Here is a 5,283-nt window from a genome sequence, read left to right as displayed (position 1 = left end):
TCTATAACATAGCCTACTACAGTGTGCCATTTTATATGCATGTGGCTCACACACAAGGTGCATACAAAGCAATTTGAATCCATACGAGGCGATTTTTAATTTGCGGCCATCTGGTCACCCATTGAAATGGATAGGATATATTACATAGTATGTGGTGCACTATAAATCTTGAACCATATGAGGTACTAACCTAATTTCAATCACAGTATGTAGCTAAGACATCTACACTTTATAGTGGTAACTCTCATATTTGTGGCTTATAGGGACAAGGTACAAATCAAGTGTAATCTTCAGGAAAAGTTTTTATTTTTCACTTTCATGTGTGTTGAAGAACACTTTATGCTTTTGGCTACAAAATGTGAAGTTGAATGTATGATGTTTTTCAATAACGTCACATGTGTGAAAAAATATGCCTTACGTTGTGGCCCATAATTCTAAAACCATACAATCTGGATCCATAATTCTGAGTGCAGCATACAGTTACCATCATGCCACTGCCCTGTGGTCATTGTCATGCCTGTGCCATGCTTAGAAGTGGTGAGAATCATTCAGTGATTAAACGCATGTTTTATAAAATTTGCCTCCATTTTTTGCAAAATGAGTCACGTATATTGTGTCATCAGTCATGATCCATACTAGATAGAGCTTGATTTCCAACTGCAACACATTCTATAGCATACCCTACTACATTGTGTCATTTTAAATGCATGTGGCTTACACGTAAGGTACATACAACGCAATATGAATCCATACGACGCGATTTTCAATTTGCGGCCATCTGGTCGTCCCATTGAAATGGATAGGATATTATACATAGCAGAATGTGCCCTATAATTCTTGAAGCATATAAGTTAAAGACTTAATTTCAATTGCAGATTCTAGCTAAGATTCGTATGCATTATTGTACCAATTCTTATGCATGTGGCCCACATAGAAAGTGCACGAAATGGAAGTTGAATCCATACGAGGCGATTTTCGATTTCCGGCCATCTGGTCACCCAAATCTCAAAGATTATTGTTAATAATTCAGTGTGTTTTTATGCTATTTAGCTAATAATGCATGAACCTGTTTATTAACATGTGCATAATGAGATACCAAAGAGAAAATAATGAAAATGTATTGGTAAACCGTATTTTGGTAGACTTTAAAAAACCCCATTGAAAAACACATGCATCACCAATGCTGCTTTTTGCTTGTGCCTAAAACGAAAATGTGTTATTAAAAAGTGAATATAACACATAGAGATGTTTTTTCTTTTGTTTATGAAGCCTAATGTGAAGGCAGGTCACAACTATGTTTTACTTTGAAAAAATCTCTTTTCTAAAATTTACGGCGTTACCTTGTTTTTTAATACAGCTAAAAAAACAATTGTTAAAGTCGCTTATAAAAAAGTGATCGTAAATGCTTGAGGTTCAGTTTAATATGAGTCTTAATTTGATGTATCACTTGCCCTAGTAAACAATCCCCAAAGTCTATTTTTAATTTTTTTCAATTTTCCCAAGCTCAATGTTAAACACATGCATCACCAATGATGCAAAAAGTGAAGTCAGAAATTTCAAACAGCAATAAAAAAGTGAGAAAAACAGATATTTGAAAAATTCCTTTTGTTTATGCGGCCTTATGTCCAAAGCCATCCAACAAGAGCATTTTTTTTTATTCGGTCGATTTAAAAAAAATCTGCAAACTATTTTATTTCTCTCAAAAAAGTGCCAAAAAGTGACTTTTTGTGCAAAAAAGTGCCCGTACAATATTTTTTCATCTAATAAACTTTTTATGACTCAGAATACACTTAGGCTTCAGGTCAATGTGTTTTCGTTTGGGGGAGGGGCCCAGGGAAAAAAACACCTTTTTTTCTCGGATTGGTCAAAGGTCTGCTTCGGCTGCACCAGTGCTGCTTCGGCTGCACTGGTGCAGCTTCTCAGACTTGAGGCGTTGCACCAGTGCAGCATAGAAAAGAAACTTTTTAATAAAAGGATTTAAAACTAATTCAAGATATACATTATCTAAGGAATGTTATAAAAACTCAGATATGGAGAATATTTTTCATTTTCGTCCATTTTTGACCGTTTTGGAGCACTTTGAAGCACTGATGCAGCTTTGGGATTTTTATGGTTATTTTGATCAGAGATGCTCCTAATGTGTTTAAAATTCATGTGGGATGTATCCAAGACACTGCCATCACACCTATATAGTTTTTAAATGATTTTGATGTATTAAAATTTTGACCTCCATAAGGGGGGAAAGGTTGAACTTTTACCCCGCTCGGAGTTCCATGACTTTCGTGACCTTGTCCCCCTGAAATTTAAAATTGCATTTTCAAAGTAATGTGTACAACTATTCATTCTGTGTCATTCATTGTGTGTTTAGCATGCTATTGGGCCACTGTAGCACTTGTTTTTTTTTCGTTTTCATGCATTTTTGACCGTTTTTGAACACTTTGATGCTCCAAATGGTCTTTGGACTTAGTCACTTTTTGCTTCATGGAGATTTCAAAAGTGTTAAAAAGTCACTTTGGAGGCACACAGGACAGTGCAAATGCACCTATATAGCAATCAGGACACTCCAATCACACCTATATAGTTTTTAAATGATTTTGATGAATTAAACATTTTGACCTCCATGAGGGGTGGAAAGTTTGAACTTTTACCCCGCTCGGAGTTCCATGACTTCTGTGACCTCGTCCCCCTGAAATTTAAAATAGCATTTTCCAAGTAATTTGTAAATATATTCATTCTGGGTCATTCATTGTGTGTTTAGCTTGCTATTGGGCCAGTGTAGCACTTTGTTTTTTTCATTTTTATGCATTTGTGACCGTTTTTAAACACTTTCATGCACCAATGATGTCTTTGTACTTCGTCATTTTTCACTTCATGGGGACTTCAAAAGTGTTAGAAATTCATTTTGGAGGCACACAGAACAGTGCAAATGCAGTTACATAGCATTCAGGAGACTGCAATTACACCTATATAGTTTTTAAAAGATTTTGATGTAATAACATTTTTGACCTCCATGGGGAGGGCCCTTAAGCTGAACTTTTACCCAGCTCGGAGTTCCATGACCTTGTCCCCCTGAAATTGAAAATCGAATTTTCAAAGTGTTTAGTAAAACTGTTCATTCTGTGTCATTCATTATGTCTTTAGCCTGCTATTCGGTGGCAGGGGTGGGGGGGGGGCGAGAGATGCCCGGCTCTCTGTGCTCCAGCACTCCGGTGGTAGGGGTGGGGGGGGGCGAGAGATGCCCGGCTCTCTGTGATCCAGCACTCCGGTGGCAGGGGTGGGGGGGCGAGAGATGCCCGGCTCTCTGTGCTCCAGCACTCCGGTGGCAGGGGTGGGGGGGGCGAGAGATGCCCAGCTCTCTGTGCTCCAGCACTCCGGTGGCAGGGGTGGGGGGGCGAGAGATGCCCGGCTCTCTGTGCTCCAGCACTCCGGTGGCAGGGGTGTGGGGGGCTGAGAGATGCCCGGCTCTCTGTGATCCAGCACTCCGGTGGCAGGGGTGGGGGGGGCCGAGAGATGCCCGGCTCTCTGTGATCCAGCACTCCGGTGGCAGGGGTGGGGGGGGCGAGAGATGCCCAGCTCTCTGTGCTCCAGCACTCCGGTGGCAGGGGTGGGGGGGGCGAGAGATGCCCGGCTCTCTGTGCTCCAGCACTCCGGTGGCAGGGGTGGGGGGGGCCGAGAGATGCCCGGCTCTCTGTGCTCCAGCACTCCGGTGGCAGGGGTGGGGGGGCCGAGAGATGCCCGGCTCTCTGTGCTCCAGCACTCCGGTGGCAGGGGTGAGGGGTGTGGTATATAAATAAATAATACCGGGACTATTTTTGACTATATTAACAATAACAGATAGCTCAATAAATAAGAGGCAGGATCCGATGTGTCCGAGTTGAACAGGCTTTATTCAGGCAAAAGGGAAGGGACTGGAACGGGACAGCCTGAAATAAAATAGAAAGGAAAGAAGGCAGCTGCCCCATTTCATCGACAGTGCAGCATATATATAGTAAAACATTACATTACATTACATGCAGTAGGCGTAACTTATGACAAACGTAAGATAAGAACACATGGGCGGAAGAAGAAGGCGTGCACAAGGCGCGCACGTCGACATGTGATGAGAAACGTCACAGAAGTGTCATGAATGGGGCGGAAACATGGAGGGGGCTACCTGAGCAGCTGGGACCTTTAACCTAGTGGTGCGCGCAAACGGGCAATGACGTGTTACCGGGGAGAACTGGGGGCTATGACTTCTACACTAGAAGAGGAGACTAAAGTCTGCGGTGTCAGGACGACATGTACCTATAGCATATCTGGTATCTGGTGTTTGGAGTACATGTTGATAGAATCTAAAAGTTATCAGGGCAAAGGCTACTTGACACTAAGGCTGGTGCATGCATATATTCTACATGTATTCCATGTGCTAGGAATCTTCTATGAATATTAATACAGTATTTCTCTTACATGGAGACAGAAAGACTAGACCATAGCTGAAACTGTTTATGCGGTTCAGTAGCTTAGGAATGCGGAGAAGGAAAGCTGAACTGATAACTAGAAACATAACATATTCTTGGCAGACAGGCAGGCAGAGCCAGGCCGGGCACCGCGCTGCGCGAAAAGAAGTAAGTGAAGGGTCAGGGATGCAGGTGGGGGCTGCTTCGCTCCTCGGAGAGGGTTCAGGAGACTGGAGCTTGAATCTGGTGTCCGGGCCCTTTTGAGGCCTAGAAACGAGGACAATTCAATGAATTAACGTGCACACTGTAAAACGTGGCAACATAGGCCTAATACTCGTTGCTTTCACGAGAACTGGAAACTGGCATACTAGAGCTGGACACAACTATAATTACGGCTTTAATCGATCATAGGGGGATATATGCATATCGATCATGCACATATAACATAGGATGGGGAACACGTAGGCACACATGGCAAGGCAAAATTCACTTTTCCACATTCCCTCCTTGTGCCCTACGTTTCCATCAGGAAACATCAATATTCATGATACCATCTATCTGTTCATATAGCATCATTTGCTCGTCTTGAATTGTCTTGGAACGGGACTTAGGACTAGGAATACAAGAGGTAGCACACAAGCCGCAAATCGCAGGGCCACATTGTAAACAGAGGCAGCAACTGAATATGATCATTACTGCTATACCTAGGAATGACAATACTTTCCATCCCCAGGCAGATATTATACTCCAGAGCCAACCGGACCATGTCCAGGTGCCTGGATTCTGGTGTAACTGATGGGCAATTTTATGAAGTCTGGTTATAGCTGAATAAACAGACGGCGCGTTA

The sequence above is a fragment of the Lissotriton helveticus genome, assembly GCF_964261635.1.
Source record: "Lissotriton helveticus chromosome 1_1 unlocalized genomic scaffold, aLisHel1.1 SUPER_1_unloc_49, whole genome shotgun sequence".
NCBI classification, from domain to species: Eukaryota; Metazoa; Chordata; class Amphibia; order Caudata; family Salamandridae; genus Lissotriton; species Lissotriton helveticus.
Note: the sequence above shows the minus strand (reverse complement) of the source record.